Source organism: Podarcis pityusensis (genome assembly GCF_964106645.2).
Source record: "Podarcis pityusensis genome assembly, chromosome: Z".
Lineage (NCBI taxonomy): Eukaryota > Metazoa > Chordata > Lepidosauria > Squamata > Lacertidae > Podarcis > Podarcis pityusensis.
Genome location: NC_138044.1, coordinates 28,308,723 through 28,331,705, shown reverse-complemented (window position 1 = coordinate 28,331,705; position 22,983 = coordinate 28,308,723). Strand labels below are relative to the sequence as shown.

The 22,983-nt window shown below is 43.6% G+C and overlaps 1 long non-coding RNA gene across 1 annotated transcript; it reads right to left on the bottom strand.

Moving 5' to 3' along the window:
* Positions 1-7,992: 7,992 nt before the first annotated feature.
* On the bottom strand, positions 7,993-13,984 carry LOC308468890. Its single transcript, XR_013981937.1, has 2 exons — positions 13,870-13,984; positions 7,993-8,053 (listed from the first exon to the last, which is right to left on the bottom strand). It is a non-coding gene; the product is annotated as an uncharacterized lncRNA (long non-coding RNA).
* Between the last annotated feature and the right edge of the window lie 8,999 nt (positions 13,985-22,983).

Here is a 22,983-nt window from a genome sequence, read left to right as displayed (position 1 = left end):
ATTAAGCTGCCTTTTCACCACCAGCACAATTATGAAGTCCCCACCCCTCCTATTCCCCAGGCCCTTTCATGCACCAGCTTCCATCTTCGACACCATTCACAAGACTCTTACTCCCCCCTCCCTCTTTTTGCAATCCCTGTTGAAACCACATTTTCACCTTCACACATTTTCATCCTCCATCCCCTCCTTACTTTTCTCAGCTACTTTTCCCTTACACACAGATCACCCCTCATTTCCATGCCTTGTATTCTCTTCTATTGCACAGTCTCATTTGTGCATGCACACACCATGATATTGATGATATCTAGGCTGGATTACTGTAATGTACTCTGTGTGGGGCTTGCTCCAGAAACTGTAGTTAGTGCAGAATGCTGCAGCAAGGTTGTTGGCAGGAATAAGATCCTATCAGTGTAAGCATGTTACCTATGCTCAGAGATCTGCACTTGCTTGCTGCCAGGCCATTTGTTTCCAAGCCATGTTCAATGTGCTACTATTAGCATGGGCAAATAATTTCAGTAGGAATCAATGTATATCCTAATTCTGATTAAATTATTTAACTGCCACTACTGTAGTCAAAATAGCAACATGCAAGAGGAAGGCATGAGTAGACTTGACGTATCACAGAGATGTGCAGAAGTACCAAAAATATATATTGGGAAGTAAAACCTTAGTGGGTAGAGGGAAGTGGAATCCAAAATAGTCCAAAGAGGTCTAAGCTTAGTGCCCACAAAACTTTGTATGACTGTGTTGAGGAAGAAAGAATCCCACATGGGAGGAGGAATGGAAGGGGAGGTGTTATGTACTGAGTTGAATAAGATCCAAAATGCAGCAGTCTGATTGGTCCTAGAACAATAGCATTCAGAATGCAGCAGTCTGATTGGTCCTGGAACAATAGGATCCAGAATGCAGCAGTCTGATTGGTCCGCAGGAGCCACCCAATCCAGCTCCAGGTGGAAGTGAATCCACAACCTGATTGGCGTACAGGAGAATCCCAGAACTAGCCAATCACGTGGGGCCCATTGTGTAAAAAGCAGACAGTTTGGGGGAACTTTGATTCCTCACTACTACGAGCTGAATAAAGAGCATGAAATCCACACTCGACTCCAAGTATATTTAAGGAGGGTAGAGAAAGGGACCTTGATATACAAAGGTGACCACCTGGGCACTCACCCTTTTCCCAGCTGTCACCTATTAGCTCACTCACTCTGCGCAGCCAGGGAGATATTTGAAAGTTCTGCCACTTCCCCATCCAGATCCAAACATGTTTTGTTGCTCCCTCTCTTGCTGTTGCACAGGGAGGGAGTACTGACTCCACCCACAATCTGCCCCCAACCCAACCTCCTTCAGTAGCTCCAGAAACATGCAATGGTCAATGGTATCAAAAGTTGCCAGAATGTCAAGAAAAACAGGAGGGTCATACTGCCCCCCCCATCTCTCTCTCATCAAATGTAATCAACCAGGACAACCAAGGTAGTTTCAGCATCATGACTGGGTCTGAAGTGAGGCTGAAATAAATCCAAGTATTCAGTCTCTGCCAAGGATGCCTGAAGCGAGACCACTGCCACCCTCTCAAGCACCTTGTCTCAAGAGGATATTAACTTGTTTTCATACCTGGGGGGGGGGGAGGACATCCCATTTTTTATCACAAGACCACATGTCTTGGTCTTGTGTGATTTCACAGTGTGATTTTGCATTTGGGTCGTGGGGAACTGCAGCATAAAATTGCACAAGATCATGGCAACCAAAATGACTGTTGTGCTCTCAATAAAAAAAATTAAAAATGGGAAGATGGCATCCAGGAAGATTGTGTCCCAGATTTTGGCTTCAAAGTGTTGGAGGGAATGTGTTTCAATACACACACACTCCTCTCTTCTTTTCCGCCATTCAGGCAAGCAAAAATCTTTATCGGAATTCAAAGGCACATTCCAGCCTGTCAAAAATACTCAAAGAATTGTGAAGTAAGGCTGGTGACAGGGACAGCCTGGGGATAGGAGGTGTGGCTGGGTAGGGGTGCAATGTGGGGAAAGTCCTAAGGGCCAGATTGAGAAACTTGGAGGATTGCATTTGGCCCCTGGGCCTGAGGCTTCCCTACCCTAGGGTAGACAATTGAGGTAGATAGACCAATGGTCTAATTCAGTAGGTGGCAGCTTCCTACGTCTGGTAGAGTTCCCATAGATGATGCCAGTTTTTCTTCTTCTTAAGTATTCTTAACTGAATGAATAGCATAGGATGAGTCATCTAGCTTTGTACTTTGCCATCTGTTAAACCTTTGTGGCATTCATTTTCAGGCTTTTTTGGCAATGTCTCATGGGGACTACATGTGCACAGTTGACTGGGTGGTGGTTTGACAGTTTATATGCAGAACGGAATCTTTCATATACATGAGCTCTTCCTCCTCGGTTCCCATCAAGTTTCCCCCGCTAAATGCAAATATCAGAATCTATTAGAAACATAGGTGGCTGCCTAGAAGCACCATTCATCCACCTGGTTCAGTATTGTCCACACTGAGCGGCAGCAGCTCTTTAGGATTTCAGGTAGAAGTCTTTTCTCAGCCCTACCTGAAGATGCTTGGGATTGAACCTGGGACCTTCTGCATGCAAAGCAGATGCTCTAGAACCTAGCTATGGCCCTTCCTCCTACATTACAGCAAGGGAAGTGCAGACACAGCACAGAGGAGCTGGTCTCCCTCTTCCTTTTTGGAATGGGAATAGTGTTTAAAATGCAGTAGTATTGGGAGGGGAAATGAATATGGGATGGAAGGACTTCCAGGTTGGCGATGGATTTGATGACTGTTGGGATCGGAAAGTTTGGACAGGCAGTGGGTACCTATATAGAACCCACTCAGGAATTAATTCAGGAGTGTGCTTTGACAGATCAGATGAGGGAGGAGGTTGTTGCTGGACCTAGTGAGGCAGAGACGGAGGGAACTGTGGCCCAGCAGGAACATGAGTTGTTGGACTTGACGAATGAACCTGGAAAAAGCCAGATTTGGAGAGACAGAGTTCTGTTTGGCTTGGAGATGGGGGGCTGGATAGACCCCCCTATGCAGGGATGTTTTGATCTTTCAAGTCTGGCTTTGGGCCGGGAGGCGTTCGGAGTTGTGCGGGCCCTTAACTTTGGAGGGACTTTGAAACATGCTTTTAAATACCACATGGAGTTCAGTGTTGACTTTGGAAAAGGGGCTGATCTGTTGAGAAGGGACAAAAACATTGTCAAGCTGGAGTCTCCCCGAGTGAAAGGAGCAGAAGACAAAGTAAAGCACAGGTATAAATATGAAGAAGATCTGCGGATGGGACATGGAAGAGATCCAAGGGCCTCGGATATAAGGTTACCAGGTTGATGGACTAGATGGATGGGATAGAAAGGACGGACAAAACCCAAGACCAGGAGAAAGAGACGTTGGATGAAGATTGGAAGAAAGTTTTAAACAATTTATTTAGGAAAATCTTGTAAAAGTAAAGAGTATTAGAAAAATGTTGGAATGAAATTATTTGGCTTTAGCAGAAATGTTAAAAAGAATTATGTAAGAATATGTCATGGTTAAGAGAATTTGGTATAAATAAGATTTAAGTTTTAGGGCCTTTTATGGTAAGATAAGGTTAAAATAGATTAAGGTAATTTAATGACAGAATATTATGAAAGATGGAAAGGATTTGCTGAGATAATTAACAACTAGAATACAAAAAAGGGAGGTGTGAGGAGGTCGATGAAACAAGGTAATGACAGTTAATGATTTGGGAATATTGGATTTGTTTTTAAATTTTTTGTTTATTTTTGCTTTTTGATTTTGATGTATTATGTGTTTTGTTTTTTTCCCTTTTTGACCTTGTTTTTTGTTGTTGATTCGTATTGTTTAACTGTTACTTGTTTTTTCCTTCTTGTTTTTTCTTTGTTTCTTTGTAATCTTAAAATTCTCAATAAATATTATTTTTTTTAAAAATGAATATGGGATGGAAGAACTCAGTAGCATTTCTCTGCTCCCACTTCTGCCTTGCAGAGTTTTGGATAATGTAATTCTACCACTTTTGGTTTCTGTTCCTCCCTTAGGTTGGCAGCTTAAATAATTAGTTCTGTTTTTGCAAAGTGGATAGTTTTCAACAAGCACCAACACTTTGGCTTATTAGTTGTTATCCTATGTATAAGGCTGGTGCACTGTCATTTTTTAACCTGCAGGGAACTGCCTTGCCCTGATCAACTTTACAGCTGTTTCATTTATTTATTAGAGTTAGGGGCTCAACTATTGCTCATTGTCTAAGGTTACAGTCCTAAGCACCCTTACCTGGGAGTAAGTCCCCTTGGACACAGCATCAGATTGTGCTGCAAGTGTTCCTTGTGAAACTCAGTCATTGAAGACACGTTTTGCAAACTTTTAACAATTCTTTCACACTTTGGATTTAACCAATATATGCCTCTGGATTGTGACTTAACTAATTGTCTATCTAAATGAAAATAACATAAGTAGAACTTGCCCTGCTGAATCGGGCCAAAGATCTACCTCGTCCTGCAACTTGTTCTCATAGTGGCCCGCCAAATTCCCCAATGGGAAGCCAACGATAAGGACATGAGCATGAGTTCTCTCCCTTTCAGGTTCTCCAACTAGAGATAGAGGAGCAGTTTGATTCAGATTGCACTTAAAGACCAACCTACCTGTTTCTCATTTTTCAAAACAATATGTGAACCGAAACACAGCCATCCTTTGAAATTTACACTTCTCTGAATATTGCAATGCAGTTCTCCAGTCAAGCAATGCATCCAAAATAAATATACCAGGACAACGTGTGCATAAAAATGCATATATCAGTGATGCAACCTATAAAACTGCATTGCATTGGGGAAATTCATTTGCAAAAATGTGCATAACAGGCAAGATTGCACACAAAAATGTGTATATCAGGTGGGAAATTCATGAGGATTTAAAAAAATAAAAATAAAAAAAATACCAAGCTGACGTGAAAGAAACTGAAACTGGCTGATTCTCACACCCCTGTCTCCAGCAAGGGCTAATCAGAGGAAGACTGATCCTTGAGGTAACCATCATGATTGCAGTCATTAAGGTGCTCAGAGATGCCTTCTTCTACTTCTTCTACTTGCTGAGCAATCCGGCCTTTTCACTTTCATAAGCTTATAGCAACAGAGAAAATATTGCAAAAACACTCTTTCATCATAGCTCCATTGAGTGGTTAGGAAGTACATGAAGCAATCAGTAGATGAAACCAATGTTTTAGGAAGCCATAGAAGTGTGGTCAGAGAGCACACACCCAAGTATGGATGGATATGATGAAAAGATCACGGTTGCATGAGAGCTTTGTGTGGAACGCAGCTGCAGGCCATCTGCAATACCAGATAGAAAAAAATAAACCCCCAAAGCAACACAGAAGTATAGATACTGCATTTGTATAGTGCTCTGGATGACATTTTAATGCTTGTTGAACCTTCTAAGATTATGAATCTTGCAGATGGATCTTTCAGAAGGATAACTGGAGTTTTCCCACAAAGGCAGCAAGGCAACAGTGTCTCTCACCCATTCCTTTGGTCCTTGGTTCAGAAAAGTGTAGGGTTGACCTTTGAGATTGTGGTCCTGTTGGAGCTGTGAGCTACCTAACTATTGAAAACCCGGTGTTATGAAATACTTTGACGCTAACTTTTATAGAGAGGGGAGGGGAGGGGAGGGGAACTCCTCAGTGAGTTGGATAACATGACACCAAGTCCTTTGAACTGCTGTTTGCTGCTTCTAGTGTACTCTTGTGAGATATGTTTAAAGTGAAGAGGGCTTTAATTTTGGGAAGACCACGGATTTATTTTTACAGTCCATGAATCATAATTTTCACAGTCCATGAATCATAATTTTACCTTTAAAGAGATGTTCATTATGTGTGAGAGACATCTGCTTCCTGCTCAAGAGGCTGAAAACTATCTCTGGAAAACACAAAGATAACTGCTCTGATCTTTTCTGCAACTATTAGGGTCAGGATGTTAGCTGTTCTTTCACAGTCGTATCTGAGATAGGAGCTTGTAACAGGGTCACAGATAGTTCATGTGGGATTTATTTTATATTAAACTTATTCCAGTTGCATTGATGTCATGTAAACTATGTAAAAGTGCAGACTAGCCCTACAGACTGGTTACTACAGATTATTGATAAGTGGGTGGTTCCATCCATCTGTCAGTGTTGGCTCTCCAGGAGATCTGGCCCACCAGGCCCACCATAAAGATCTGGCCCACCAGGCCAAAAATGTTCCCCACCATTGGCCTTTGATCAGCAGTATACATTTCAGCTGAGCTTTTAATATTTTGGTTTTAAACAACTCCTAAGCATATTGGGAGAAATTTCACTGTCTTGACTCCCCCCACCCCAGCTGCTGCTGCTGCTTCCAATCCCTCTTCATTTTTTGTTTTAAGCAGTGCTTTTTTCTTAAAAAAAGGTTCACTTAATCTCATCTACTGTTTTGCAGGTAATTTGTATGAAAATTTGCACGAACAAGAGAGGTTTGCTTAGGCTTTCAGAAGTATTAGGATGAAACTCAGCTTGTATTGAAGACTGATGGGTTTGCAAGGGAAGGAAGTAAATTGGAAGATGTAACACTGTTTCCTGTGGGATAACCAGCCTCATATAACCAACATGCTTAAGTTTACTTAATGCATGAGGGCATTAATGTCATAGAGTAAGCTGTGCTGCCAGGCTTAGCTAGGTCACTTCCCCTCATCTTGGGAGGAAGTCCAGGCTATTGTTGCCTCATTCTACCATGTGAACCTCTATAAAGAGGTCTGAGGTGGTTGCTCCAAGCTCAGACCACATGGCTTTTCCTACAAAGCTATCTTTATGGTCCTATGATTTGGGAATTTACACCACTTTGGAACTAACCTAAGTTCTGCTCCCCGTGTTTTTTGACTGCTGTATGGAAACACATGAGTCTGACTTTTGAAGAGTTTGTAAGTAAATCATTTTTAACTAACCAAATGTGTGAGGTTTTTTTCTATGCTAGGGAAAGAGGAGAACCTTGGAAGCAACTTAGAAGAGGATATTTTATAGGTCTACCCGCCTTTATTTTCATTTTATAGTTTGCCATATATTTTGTGAATTTAAATCTCTGCTGTGGTTCTCTCACCAAAGAGAACTTGCTCCAAACCTGGGTCTTAATCATCCAGGGAATTCTCTTTTTATGCCTAATATTTCTTTCACAACCAACACTTCCTAGACTATCTTTCTGCAGAGGTGAAGCAACCTGCTCTGGTTCCCGGAGTGGTGTGCGTCTCAGGGGGCATGGTGTGTGCCCCGGGGGGTGCCGCCGATCAGGGGGTCGCCATTTTGTCATCCCCCCATCCCCACCTCGGAACGCCCCTGTCTTTCTGACCTATCCTGTGCTAACATTTCCTCAGGTGCTAGACTGATAGTCTCAGGGTTGCCAATCTTACTTCCTATTTCCTCTTCTTCTTTGCTCCTGCCCCCCCCCCCCCAAGACTTTTTCCTTTGCCTCTCTTCTGCAGAGATGAAAGACCAAGCATGGCTCTTTGCATCTTCATCCTAGTTAGCTAGAACTAGGCTCTTTCCTATCCAACATGTTATTTCCTATAATACAACATAGCTTTCTTAAGAAGTAATGGACAGAACTTCCCTCCCTCTGCTTCCTGCACCCTCCCCATAAGCCCCTTATATCTATTGTGGGTTTTCTCCCCAATCTCCCAGAGCAGATTTAGGGGGCAACTGGGGAGAGGAAAGGGAGGGGAAGTTCCATTGCACAGTTAAAAGTGCTTACATCACCAGAACACACACACACAAATGCACTCCCGCTTTCCTCTAAGATCTGGATATTTTCAAACAAGGTATGCACTGCAAATTCTCCTAAGAAAATATGGACTGAGAAATCAACCTAAAACAGAAGCAATGCTACATGAACTAGAGGATGGTGACATGTTTGGTTACATTTATAAATTATTATATGAAACTTGGGGAGGGGGAATTAAAATGTGGAAAATATTTTTGGGTTAACATCCTTCTTTTCTTTTCTGGAAGCGTATTGGAGACAAAACAGGCAAAGCTTCATTCTCGATGAGTCTGAAAGAGATTTATTTTAAGACTGCATGGGTGGTAATTGTCACCTTATAAACAGAAACATATATAAAGGATGTCACAACTCCCATGCAGATTTTTGCATCATCTTTTGGGCAGTGATGTCCTCAGAACACTGAACAGCGGGTATTTGTCCCTCTAGCCTTGCAATGTACATCTTTTTGCCATCATTGGGCTCATCTATTACCATTTTGTTGGCCATCTGTTAGCCCACACACCACAGGAATGTGATTTAAGCATTTGTGAACACCCACAAATATCAAGGATTTATCCAAAACAAAGTTTTAATGCAAACAATAATTTCTGACCAGAAAGAAGACATGGCAGGACATGCCTACATCATATGCAGTGGGGGAACCTACATTTTGGGGGCCCTGAAGCGTGAACTGTTATGGGGACCCCTTTGCAGCAAGCACTGAGGTCTGAGTACTCACTGTTTTCTTCACTGATGGGATTGTTCCATGACAGATCATCACACCTTTACAACACTGCGCTAGGTAAAGATAAAGGGACCCCTGACCATTAGGTCCAGTCGTGGCCGACTCTGGGGTTGCGGCGCTCATCTCGCTTTATTGGCCGAGGGAGCCAGCATACAGCTTCCGGGTCGTGTGGCCAGCATGACTAAGCTGCTTCTGGCAAACCAGAGCAGTGCACGGAAACACTGTTTACCTTCCCGCCGCAGCAGTACCTATTTATCTACTTGCACTTTGACGTGCTTTCGAACTACTAGGTTGGCAGGAGCAGGGACCAAGCAACGGGAGCTCACCCCGTTGTGGGGATTTGAACCACCAACCTTCTGATCGGCAAACCCTAGGCTCTGTGGTTTAGACCACAGCGCCACCCGTGTCCTTACAACACTGTGCTACTGACACCCAAACTTTGGAATTGTTGAAATATATGCAACAAAAAATTAACCAATCTGAGTCTTGCAAATCAAACTGGTTCTACTAGACCGAAAAATTTTCAGCAATGTGGACAAAAGCAGCATGTATAGTTCTGTTGGTAGAGCATGAAACTATTATTATTATTATTATTATTATTATTATTATTATTATTAATATACAGCTGGGGACCCAAGTTTGGGAAGCTCTGATCTATCTGAACCAGGCAGATAGATAACTGGAAGATGGATGGTATTAATCCACTATAACAATTTTAAGAAGTAGAAAGAAAATGACATACATCATAGAGGTTCTTCTAGGCAAGTAACCTGCCAAATCACAGGTAAATAGATCCAGGGGGTTTTATGCTAGGCATTTTTAAATGTGGTTTCTTTGGGAGGTGGAGTGCATTAAGCCAATGACCCATCCAGCCCAGCAACCTGTGGTCAGCCAGATATCTATGGCAAGCCCCAAAGGAAGACCTGAACGCAACAATGCTCTCCCTGGAGGGCTGGAAAGTTAAGATGAAGGTGGGAGGGGAGAGGAACAGCTCCAGGCTTGGGTTCTGCTCAGCTGGCACCACAAATCCCAGAAGCTAAGATCAAACTGATTTGGCAGGAGTGGAAGTGTGGGCATGTGCCAGAGAGGCAGAAGAACGTGGACAGCTAGCTTTAGAATCAGCAATCAATATAGTACAGCACTGATGACACCAGGGGGAAAAGACAGAGGGGTGGCACAGAAGGGGCAAAGGATATTTCCAAGGAAAACAACAGTATATGTTAATAACAGGAATTCAGAAATGGGATGGGAGCACGTGAGGAGGCAAATTCCTTGCTTGGGGGGTGGGGGTGGGGACTTGGATTTTGCCACCCACTCTGCTGCTGCCTATATGGCACATACAAGAAAAAGTCAATGCAGTACATCAACAACACACACACACACACACACACGCATGCACACACACACACAATGCAAGGAACATTCCCAAATATAATGCATTTCAAAGTTATTTTCGCTAATCCCATATGTGCATTTTCTGCCCAGTTTTCCTAATTGTGGGTCCTTTGGTCCTTTTTTAAAAGAGAGAACGAGCGAACTGCATTGCAAAATGCACACAGCAGAGATTTGCAAGGATAGCTGCATTGATTTCTGTACACATATTTGGGAAGTGCAAATGAGAAGTTTGCACTAAAATGGGAATCCTGAGAAATTCCTTCTCCATCGCTAGTTGTGAGGACAGAGCATCGTTGCCTATTTTTGTTTCTCTCCACAATTAGTAATTGTAGAGTGCAAGATGCATACTAACCAGCAATCTGTGCTGGTTCAGGCAATAAAAGGGCGGTAAAGAAATCGGGGTTTCTTTGTCCAGAAGTTGGGTGCCTATTTTGGAGTGTGAACATGATCCTTTTTAAAAAATAACCTCACCCACTAAATTCTTCTTCTGCTTTTCTCCTGGTAGCCACAAGATGGCAGCATACACCGTAGCAATTGCCTGTAGCTAAATTCCTGTTTTTAAAAAGCGAAAAGCAGATCGAGGCAAAAGGACACGATACTAGACGAGATGGGGTGGTTTTAGCGCCACGGTGGGTAGGATACCCTCCCCTCCCCACCCCCAATTCTTTCTCTCTCCTTTTACTGGAAACCTGAGGTCCGCAAACCACAGCCAGGTGCAACTTAGGAAGCGCAGCTGCTAAGAAATAAGCAACAAGGAACCTCTGAGCATGTTCCCAGCCTAGGAACTGATCAGCACCAGAACGAAACATGCAAGTTCTGTCAGCCCACTCCTGGCAGTGGCAGCTGGTGACCAATGCAACTGGCAGGATGGAAGGCAGGGAAACCCAACAGCAGGTGGCATCAGAGCCAATGCAAAGCCATCCCTGTACAGTGGTACCTCGGGTTAAGAACTTAATTTGTTCCAGAGGTCCGTTCTTAACCTGAAACTGTTCTTAACCTGAAGCACCACTTTAGCTAATGGGGCCTCCCACTGCTGCTGCGCCGCTGCCGCACGATTTCTGTTTTCATCCTGAAGCAAAGTTCATAACCCGAAGTACTATTTCTGGGTTAGCGGAGTCTGTAACCTGAAGCGTATGTAATCTGAAGTGTATGTAACCCGAGGTACCACTGTACTGGTTTTTAGAAAGAAGACAGGCCAGTGGGGTCTGACTGAGAGCAGGCTGAGGCTGGTGAGACAGTGCCCACATTTGCTGGCTGCTGGCTTCCCCAAGAGTATTATTTTTCAGAAACCTATTTTGGGTGTGTATGGACACCACAGAATCACAGAACTGTGGAATTAGAAGGGACCGTGAGGGTCATCTAGTCCAACCACCTCCAGTGCAGGAATCTTTCACCCAACATGAGGCTCGAACCCAGGACCCTGAGATTAAGAGTCTCATGCTCTACCACCTGAGCTATCCAGTGTTTCCTGTTGTTAGACAATTGGGGATCAGAAACCCACCCAAAGGTCTACCAGCAGATGCACATCTACTTTCTGCCCATCCTGTTTCAGACGACATTCAACAAAATTACTTTACTGGTACCAAGGGCCTAAGCCCTAATGGAATCAAAATGACAGACTTCAGTGTAATTCATTTCCCATTCTGCATTTCCTATTTTTGGTGGGGTGGGGTTCCTTCAGTAATAGGTCTTTCCATCCTAACGGTTAAACCAAGACCAGCCCAACCCAAGGGGCTGAGCTGATTTCAAAAGGTCCTGGGCAAATTGGGAAAAGCCTCCGTGGAAACAGATTCCCTTTCTGAAATCTTGGGAATACAGTGGTACCTCAGGTTAAGAACTTAATTCGTTTCAGAGGCCCGTTCTTAACCTGAAACTGTTCTTAACCTGAGGTACCACTTTAGCTAATGGGGCCTCCTGCTGCCACTGCACTGGCGCCGCACAATTTCTGTTCTCATCCTGAAGCAAAGTTCTTAAACTGAAGTACTATTTCTGGGTTAGCGGAGTCTGTAACCTGAAGTGTCTGTAACCTGAAGCGTCTGTGACTTGAGGTAACACTGTAAATACAAATAGACTGGGGAAGGGGATTTGTGCCTTCTCACCCCATAGGAGTTTTCCTGATTGCAGCACTGAGAGGGGTAACTAATGCTGTAGAAGACAGAATCAGAATTCAAAATGACCTTAACAGATTGGAGAACCAGGCCTTAACTAACAAAATGAATTTCAATAGGGACAAATGTAAGGTTCTGCACTTAGGCAGGAAGAACCAGATACACAAATATAAGATGGGGGACACCTGGCTTACTAGCAGTACATGTGAAGAGGATCGAGGGGTCTTGGTGGACCACAAGCTTAACATGAATCAACAATGCAATGCTGCAGCAAAGAAAGCTAATGCTAATCTATGCTGCATCAACAGAAGTATAGTGTCCAGATCAAGGGAAGTAATAGTACCACTCTATTCTGCCCTGGTCAGACCACACCTGGAATACTGTGTCCAATTCTGGGCACCACAATTTAAGAAGGATGTTGACAAGCTGGAATGTGTGCAGAGGAGAGCAACCAAGATGATCACGGGTCTGGAAACCAAGCCTTATGAGGAGCGGTTGAAGGAGCTGGGTATGTTTAGCCTGGAAAAGAAGAGACTGAGAGGAGATATGATGGCCATCTTCAAATATCTTAAGGGCTTTCAAATCTAAGAAGCGTGTTTTCTCCTGATCTGGAGGGTAGGATTCGAACCAATGGCTTCAAGTTACAGTGGTACCTCGGGTTAAGAACTTAATCCATTCCGGAGGCATGTTCTTAACCTGAAGCACCACTTTAGCTAATGGGGCTTCCTGCTGCCGCTGCGCCACCGGCACACAATTTCTGTTCTCATCCTGAAGCAAAGTTCTTAACCTGAGGTACTATTTTTGGGTTAGCGGAGTCTGTCACCTGAAGTGTCTGTAACCTGAAGCGTCTGTGACCTGAGGTACCACTGTACAAGAAATGAGATTCCGACTAAACATACAGAAAAACTGTCTGATAGTAAGAGCTGTTGTGGACTCTCCTTTCTCGGAGGTTTTTAAGCAGAGGTTGTATGGCCATTTGTCATGGATGCTTTAGCTGAGATTCCTGGACTAGATGACCCTTGGATTCCTTCCAACTCTACAATTCTATGATTCCATCCATTGAATTGGCACTTTTTTCATTCACTTGTATGCAGCAGAAGACTGCAGTTCTTTCAGAGAGGAAAAGAAAACATTGCATGTAAGGATGGGATAATTATTTTGATTCAGTTCACATTTAGAAGCGAGCCTACAGAATTTGCACTTTGCAAAGCAAATATGCAAACTGAAACACAGCAATCCTTCAAAATTTATACTTCTCCAAATTTTGCAATGCTGCTGTCCAGCCAAGTAATGTGCCTATAGTAGGGTAAAGTGTGCATTAAAAATGCACACAAATAACATACAAAACACATTATATAAGGGGAAATTGCTGCAGAAATATGGATAACAGAATTTAAGAATGGGAAAAAAACAGTAACAAAGAGAACTGAAATACATTTTTGTCCATCCCTCACTTTCTCTCTCTCAGACACATTCCTGCAACGTGACCCCCTCCCCCTTAATACTATTGGTTTTCCTTTGATGGATCAGTGAAAAGAGGGAGTGCAATCAGAAAAGTCATGAAGAATATGAACACGCACACATGCAAATTTAATTCCCCGCCCTCAGCTAGGTAGCAAAAGAGCTTGAGTCAGCCTTGTTTTCAAAGCGAACACAGGCTGTCTGTTTGGGACTCCTACTCCTCTGCTTGTGGTCAGCCTAGAATGTCATGTGTGCAAAAGTGGGTATGTTTTCTTTATAAACTCACAAGGAAGGCAGCTATTTTCTAAGACTGAACTGTTGCTTAGGCTACCAGATACAGATTAGTGCAAACAAGTGCAACCTCTGTATCCATTGGTCCAGGCCTTTTGTATCTTACCTCTCATTTCCTCAATCAGAACAATGTTTTCCAGATAATGAACTTGGGGCAGGGGATTCTTCCTTCCTTGCTTGCTTCCTTCCTTTCTTAAGTGGCTGTAAATAGAATTGCAATAAAAATGGAACTCGACCCCAGGGAGGGTCACACACCAAACCCAAGGATTTAATGCTCCAGGCTTGGAGAGATAAGACTGCAGAGGGAAATGTGGATGGAGTCTCAGGCTTGGGATCAGATACCCACACCCGAAGCCACATCTGCACCATACACTTAAGGAAACATTAAACCACTTTCAACAGTCTTGACTTCCCCCAAGAATCCTAGGAACTTTAGTTTATTAAGGCAGCTGAGAGTTGTTAAGAGACACGCCCCCCCCATTCCCCTGACAGAGCCACTGAGGGTGCCTGGCCTCTAACACCACCACCTGCTATCTTACCACTGACTCTCTGGCACAGCAGCAGTGACGGAGCCAGGGATCTCTACCTCTACCGTAGGGCCTCTGTTGTGGCCTGCTGCAGTTGCAGACAAGCTTCCATGGTGCATCTGCAGATATGATGGGCCCCAACAGAGGCCCCATGGTAGAGGCAGAAGCCCTGGCCCTGCAGTGGTGCCAGAGAGTGGCAGCGGGAGGGGCGAAGGCTGAGCAGCAGACGCAGGCGCAATATGACATGACACGCACTGCTTGGCACCCATAGCTTGGGGCCCAAGTTGGTGTCTCTGGCAAGTGGGATTGTTAAATCAATTAGGGAACTGTAGCTCTGTGCAGAGAATAGGGGTTTTCTAACTACTCTCAGCACCCTTATAAAACTACAGCTCCCAGAATTCTCTAGGAGAATCCATGACTGTTTCAAGTGACATCATAGTGCTTTAAATGTATGGTCTGAATGTGGCCTTATTCACCCATGCACAGAGAGAATTTACTGGGACAGAACCATCCTGCAGAATAACCAAGTGAATCCTTGGGGCAGGGGCACTTTGGTGAGTCCATCAAATGTGGATCATGTTCTCCCACTCTGTCTCTCTTCTTCTTCTTCCTCCTCCTCTCCTCCTCCTCCTCCCTCCCCTTACTTACCTCCTCCTCCTTCTCTTCCTTTTCTTTCCTCCCACATCACTGGGGACTGTTGACAGATGTTCCCTAATCTCTACTGCCATGTCCCCCTATGAAGCCCTGCAAACAAAGCTACTCTGACGTTGTTGACAACTGCATCTGGAATATCCCAATGTTCTCCTGCCAATCATTTATCTCTCTCAAGCCCTGTATTTCCGACAACTGTTTCTTCATTTAAATTGTGTTCTTCCAATGGAAAGGAAGCACAACACAGATGCAGGGGAGGGGCCACAGCTCAGAGGTAGAGCATCTGCCAGGCCTCAGGTTGAACCCCCAGCATCTCCAGGTGGGGCTGGGAATGTTCCATCCCTGGAACCCTGTGTAGACAATACTGACCCAGATGGACCATGGTCTGACTCAGTATAAGGCAGCTTCCCATGTTCCTGTGCAGAGGAAGAAGGTGCTATTCATAACTCATTTATTTTGAGGCTGCCACACAAAGCTATAAAAATTATGCCCCCTCCAATCTTGTTTTATGTCTGCTGCTTCCTCAAACAGGATTTTCTTGCTTTTTTAAGATACTAATTAGATACTGTGAGTTTAATGCAGGAAATATGACAAGAAATTAGAGTTGGACAGCTGGTGGAAATGCAAACACTTAGGAATACATAGACTGCTATATTCATTCCTATGTGCATGGAAAGAGAGAGAGAGAGGGTGGGTGGGAGAGAGAGATTGGTTTAGTGTTTGGCATATCTACACAGATGTCTAATGTTGGCAGATGGCTTTTGTTATACCTTGCTGAGCAGTGCCAAGTTGACTCATAAACAGAGGACCCAGATGTCTTATGACTATCACAGACAGTTTAGGAACAGGAGTTGTCTGTAAAGTATGAATACATCAATAGACAGCCAATGTCAGCATCCAGCATTCTCATGCCACAATCAGGGTCTCGATAAGGCCTCACTGCTAATGCCGGCCCTGGATCCTTGTTCCTTCCAGCTGTCCTTCCTTCTTCTCTCCCACTTTTCATTCTTTCAAACTTATTTAAATTTATTTATTTGATTATTCAGTAGCAACAACCAAATAAAGCATGCATGGTACAACCTAAAACATAATCAGAGAGTGCAAGCGTGTTGTGCCTTATTAGCCTAATAAGTCCTTCCAGAGAGTGTTGTAAATCTGTGGTGTCAGATCTGCAATGAACATTCAAACCTACACATCTGCACTTGATAGAGGAAGCAGGTGATGGGAGTTCATGAACCTGTATTGCTCTTTTTTTTATTAAAAAAAGCATCTCTTAACCTCTCCCAGTCAGCTCACTCTAAACACAAAAACAGACAAACCCACAAAAGTTATGCAAATCGTGGTTTTATACAACCCCAAAATATAATCAGTACCTACAGTTAGTAACTTCACTGATTAAAAACGTAATATTTGATGGTTTTTAAATTTCTTTTTGCTTTTAATTTGTTTTAACTCTTTAAGATTTTATTGTTTGCTTTTATGGTTTTATATTGTAGTATACCACTGTGATATATCTTTATGATACAGCGGCAGATAAAGATGTAAACAAACAAATAAAACCTAGGAAACTGGTTCCTACCAAGGCCACATCTGCACCATACATTTAAAACACTATAAAACCATGTTAAACAGTCATAGCTTTGCCCATAGAATTATGGGAGTTGCAGAGAGTTGTTAGGAGACCTCTATTTCCTTCACAGAAGTACAGTGCCCAGAGTTTCCCCTGAAGAAGAATGAATTGTTAGACCACTTTTGGAATTGTAGCTCTGTTAGAGGAATAGGGGTCTCCTAACCACACTCAGCACTTGCAACAAACTACAGCTCCCATAAGTCTTTGAGGGAAGACATGATTGTTTAAAGTGGTACCATACTGCTTTAAATATATGGTTCAGATGTGACCAAACTCAATTGGTCCATCTAGTTCAGTATTGTCAATACTGACAGGCAACAGCTATCCAGGATTTCAGACAGGGAGTCTTTCCAAACCCTACTTGAAGATGTCAGGGCCAGCCCACCCGTGAGGAAAGGTGAGGCGAAGTGTGCCTTGGGCTGCAAGATCCACAGGGGCAGCAGATATGGTCTCCAATTAATGCATTGCCTGCCTGCTGCTGCTGCTGCTGTTATAGTGGCAGCGATAGCTGCAATGCACTCCTTGAAGATTGGATTTGCCATCTCCTCAGCATTACCCTCAATAAGAAGCACTGCTGGTCTCCTCCCACCTTTGTTCCTAATGTAGATCTTCACTCACTTTCTTCCCTGGCAGGAGGTGGGGGTATCATTTTGTGATTTGCCACAGGTGCCAAAATGTCTTGAGCCAGCCCTGATTAAACTTGGGACCTTCTGCATTCAGAGCAGTTGCTCCACCACTGAGCTACAGTATGTGGCCCTTCCTTAACCCCACTGCTGCCTTAAACCAAATCAGTCCATTGGTCCACCTAGCTCTGTTCTGACTGGCAGCTGCTCTCCAAGGTCTCAGACACACATCTTTCCCAGTCCCATCTGAAGATTCTCAGCTTCTTTTGTTTTTAGAAACCATCAGCTTCTTTACAGCAAAACTTGGAGTGTAAGTTTAAAGGGATGTCACATGAAAGGAGCGGGAGTGGTATGAAAAGCAAGCAAATATTCCTTATTTTCTCATAAAACAATGTAGTAAATTATTGTACGATTGATCAGTAGCTTCCTCCCTGCATTATCACAACATTATGCCTCTTCCTTCCCCTTCCATTAATGCTTGGCATATTATATTAATGAATCCTGGAGCGGTTTCATTCTTTGCCAAACCCCTATTTACAGATAACCCCCATGGTGGGTTGCTAGAGCTTTAGCTGCAGTGTCTTCCTTTGCAAATATAATTATATATGTAGAGTGGTACCTCAGTTTACGAACTTAATCCGTTCCAGAAGTCCGTTCTTAAACCAAAGCCATTTTTAAACCGAGGCGTGATTTTCCTAATGAGGCCTCCCGCCGCCGGTGCCCTTCCACTGTTTGGCTTCCTTTCGTAGACCAAAGTAAAGTTCTCTAACTGGAACACTACTTCTGGTTTTGTGGAGTTCATCTACCGACTAGTTCGTAAACAGGGCTGTTCTTAAACCGAGGTACCACTGTATTACAAACTGAGAATTCATCTATGAATCTGATGAAAAAATGAATCAGTCTGCTAAGATATCCATAACCATCTTAGGGGTCATTCAAGCACATATTCATGATAAACAAAGCAACTGTCTGGCGTTGGAGATATTTGCCTGCCAAATGGGATTTGCATATCTTTTGAAGTGGTAAAATGGTCCTCACAGCACAGCAGACTCTTGCTCATATTTTCCCTGTAAAATATACTTTTTTAAAAAAAGGATGGGGAGGTAAATACATTCTCTCTTCAGCTCCAAGGCCTAATCAATTAAAGCACTGGCTAGCTCATGCTCAGAATGGAATTCACAGTGTATTACAGCTGCATTTTCTGCTTTATCTGAGCCAGGAATAAAAAGTATGTGTTGCTGTGATGAAACTCTCAGTTTTGCAACAGGGTGTTCTGCTGTGACTTTCACATGAACAAAGGCAAACCAAGAGTAAATCGAGTTACATGTGACTTTTGTTAATCCACTTTTTTTCAAGGAAGGGTATGTTATTTTGGAGGAGAAGCATTCACAGTGCCCTAATCTAGAATGTTCTCTAGGTCTGGATAGTAGTCCTGTGCTGTTTTTCTGCTGAAGACCACCACCTCCCTGGCTGATATTTGCTTTTGCAGGTACTGTTTGAAGTAAACAGGGCTTTGAAGGGCATAAATGTAAACTTTAAAATTAATAACTTCCCTGTGATACAGGGGTAAGGGACCTTATATGGGGGCCTATGGACCTAATGTCCATCTGGGCAAGCTTCTAGGGGCCACATGCCAGGGGTAGGTGGGGCCAGAAGCAAATGTTAGCAGGGAAATGATGCTAATTTTACCACTGAATAGTAGGCTAGCTTTCACATACGCTCTGTCCTCCATCCAGGCACATTTCCCACCCCGTGTCAGGCGACTTCAGAATCCCTGATTTCTATCAACTAACTCAGGGGTCAGCAAACTTTTTCAGCAGGGGGCCACTGTCCTTCAGACCTTATGGGGTGCCGGACTATATTGGGGGAGGGGAATGAATGAATTCCTATGCCCCACAAATAACCCAGAGGTGCATTTTAAATAAAAGCACACCTTCTACTCATGTAAAAACACCAGGCAGGCCCCACAAATAACCCAGTAATGCATCTTAAATAAAGGGACACATTCTACTCATGTAAAAACATGCTGATTCCTGAACTGTCTGCGGGCCGGATTGAGAAGGCGATTAGGCCAGATCCAGCCCCCGGGTCTTAGTTTGCCTACCCATGAACTGCACAGCTAAGGATGCCTAAATCATCCCCTTTAGCAAATTGTGGGCCAGCACCTGACATCAGTGTGCAGCACCTGCCTCAAGAAATCCACTCTAAAGACATTGGTATTTAGCTCCTGACATACTACTCATAATATATAAAGATGTTTCAGGATTGATCCCTGTCATCTCCACAAAGGGCTGGGAAATACCCTTCCCTGGAACCCCAAAGAGCAGCTGCCCAAGGGGTGTGGTGCTCATCTTGCTTTCAGGCTGAGGGAGCCGGCGTTTGTCCACAGACAGCTTTCTGGGTCATGTGGCCAGCATGACTAAACCACTTTGCCTTACCTATGTACCTTTGAAATCAGGCTCACTCAGAAGAAATTCTGTCTTCCTGCCCCTGTCAACAAGCAAACTGAGAGTGAACAGAGACCTGGGTGGTGTGGAACATGTTCTCAGCCTCCTGACCAGGGTGAATATCAAAACAGTCATCTGACTGCTGTGGTCTTATGATGCCTCAGACTGTCAGAAGTGGTCTACTGCATACGAACAACTTCAAAGGAAAGAGTTATGTGATCCTGGAGACCTCTGGTGTGATGTTAATGAAGTGTTTTCAGAAAATGGAACAAGAAAGAAATTGCACCCATGCTTTCCAGGAAATGCTACTCACGCAAATGGAGGGGGGGGGGTTGCTTGTGTGTGGTGTGTCTTGCTTGCATTGTTTATGCTGCTGTTTTGGAAACTATCAACAGAACAAGTTCAGGGCCAGCCATTCTGAGTAACATCCTCCTTTTGATTCAATTCAAAATGAAGCTTTCAATTCATATCGACACAGTTCTTCGTCTGGAGATTCTGTTCCAATTCTATAATATACATATATGTAACTTCTGAGTAACAGACCCAGTTTGTATATTACGAGAGTGGTGACTTCCTCCACCACTACATACCACCTTTCATATCCTTCAGCAAAACAGAAATCTGGCCTTGCTTAGCCACCAAATTCCATGGGTATGACCTGCAACAAAATGTTGCAGTATGGAGTGCTCCTGTTCAGGGTTCCAGCCAGACATGTCCTTTTTCAGAATTCTTCATTGAACTTCATCCCTCCCACCCCCACCTTCTCAGTTTGTCATTCCCCTCCAGCCAGAGGTATAGTGTGGGGGGGGGGCTGGGGGCGGTGCCCCGGAGACTATTTTTTGGGGGGAGGGTGCATTCCTCACAATGCCGTGCCAACCCTGCAAAGCTGGCAGGGTGCCATGAGCTGTTGCATCCTTCTCAGGCACCCTCCAGCTGGAGGATGCTGAGAGGACACAGCAGACATGCACCCTGCCAACCCCACACCGCTTTTGCAAGTCTTGCAAAGCGGTGCTGGGATTGCAGGGCGCTGTTAATGTACCCCTCAAAGCAGGGCATCGGCTTGCCAGGCTTCCCACTGCACAGTTGTACCTCTGTGAAACTCGAGATTTCCCTGAGCTTGCTGATACACCTCTTTTGTGCACAAATGGTTCCATTTTGGATAGACAGTAGCCTGGGATGGGTGGGTGGGTGGGTGTTCTGGATCCAGCTAAATCTCAGCTCCTGAGTCAAACTGGGCTGATTCGGGTCAACCACCAAGGAGCACCACATCAGAACTTGTTTTTTTCTTGATGTCCTGCCTCTTTCAGGATTCAGCTACACAGAATCAGATTCATTAACTTGTATCTAGTCATCAGACCATCATAAAATAAAAGCTTGTACCAGTGCGAAAGCTACACAGGGTGGCATCAATGGTTATCTCAGAAACATCTTAAGTTTAAGATGTCAATTTTCTTGGCAGACATGTCCCTATAAAAAGGGGGGGGGGAGGAAAATTCCTATTTTATCAAATATTAAAATAAAGTGAAATGGGATGCAATAAAATGAATTTATGCAAATCTGAATAAAATTATGTAAAACCTTAATGAATAAAAGTATAAAGCAAACAGAATGTTCTGAATCTCCCTGAGCGTTTTCTCTCAATTTTCTCTTCTCAGCAGTTACAGCAGAACTATATAAACACATCACTCTCACTGTGCACTTGTGCACTTAATGTTTCTGTTTTTGCCCATTTTGCTAACAATAGTTCTTTGTTAGAGAAAGTGGGGGGACCCAGTTTTCTGTAAGCTGCCCAAACTGTGAATCCATTTTCCTAAGCTTTCCCCCTCTTGCTATGAATGCATAATTGGTTATTTGTACACACACAAACACACACAGAGCAAACATACATATGCATTCCTCTCAACACACACACACACACACGTCTTGCCATTTGTAAATCTCCATCTTAGCAAATGATCTCTAGATAAATCTATAGAGCAAAGGTGTTAAATTACCTTTTTTTAAAAAACAAAAACAAAAAAACCCCCACCATCTAGGTTTACAGCTTTTGGCAAACAATGACAGCCTTGCATTTTACGTGAGAAAACTGACCACAGCTCTTGGCTTGCCAAACTGCAAACAGAAAGGTTGTAAGCTTTGGCAGTGAGTTGCCCTCCAAAAGAGAGAGAGGGAGAAAGAGGAAGCATTATGCTCAGGTTAGAGACAGCTTATGTATGAGCATCCTGGAGATGATCCAGTTGCAAACCAATTTTCCTTCCTTACTTTCAACTTTCCATTAAGAAGACTAGACTGTGGTTTGTTCCAAGGGCATGAAAGAAACACACCCCTTTAAAAAACACACACAAAAAAACACCCCCAAACCTGTCAAGGTGTCTGCTAGGAGAACATGAAACTCTCTGGAATCATGTGCAATGCAGACACCCCTCCCTCCCTCCCTCTTCTTTACTTTCAACTTTGGCCTACTAGGCGCTCTGCTTTTTCTGTACATTTAGAGCCGCTTTGCTACTTTCATTAACTCAGAACAGGGTTTTGGCACCAGAAGAGCTCAAGCTTTGGCATGTAACTCAAGAATCGCATATGCATGAAAAGAAGAGAGGGGTGTATGTGGAAAGGCTATTTAACAGTGGGATTTATACACAGAGAGTGGTGGCATCAGGGATGCATCCAACCAAGCCCTACTCAGAGCAGACCCACTGCAATTAAGTAGACCCACTGATTTAAACTGGTCTACCCTGAGGAGGACTTAGCTGGGTGAAATCCTAGGTCTTTTTGTTTCCTCCCATTCAGGGTTGAACTGCAGTTTCCATTTAGGTTTTGCCTGTGATAAAACCACCAGGGATAATTCTCAAGCTTTTCCTCCCTACAGTAAATCTATAGGCTTCACTGCTGCCAAACACTTTCAAGGCAATTGAGAATGGGAGCAATTGACTTCTGCTTCCAGGCTGCTGAACTTGTTCAGTTCTAGGAATGAGAGTTTAGAATTTTTTGAGGTGACATTCACAGCATACATTTAAAGCACTACAATACTGCTTTAAACAGGCATGGCTTCCCCCAAAGAATTCTGGGAGCTGTAGTTTGTTAAGGGTGCTGAGAGTTGCTAGGAACTCCCAGAATCCTTTGGGGGAAGCCATGATTGTTTAAAGTGCCACAAGAATGCTTCAAATGTATGGTGCAAATGTAGCCTGAGAGCCAGTAGAGTTTTGTCGTCCTCCTCCAACCTGACACCTTTCAGCTGATTTAGGTTACAATTCCAATCAGCTGGATGGGGTGGGGGAAGTTGCCTTACTACTACTACTACTACTACTACTACTACTACTACGGTCATTATTAATGAATGAACTT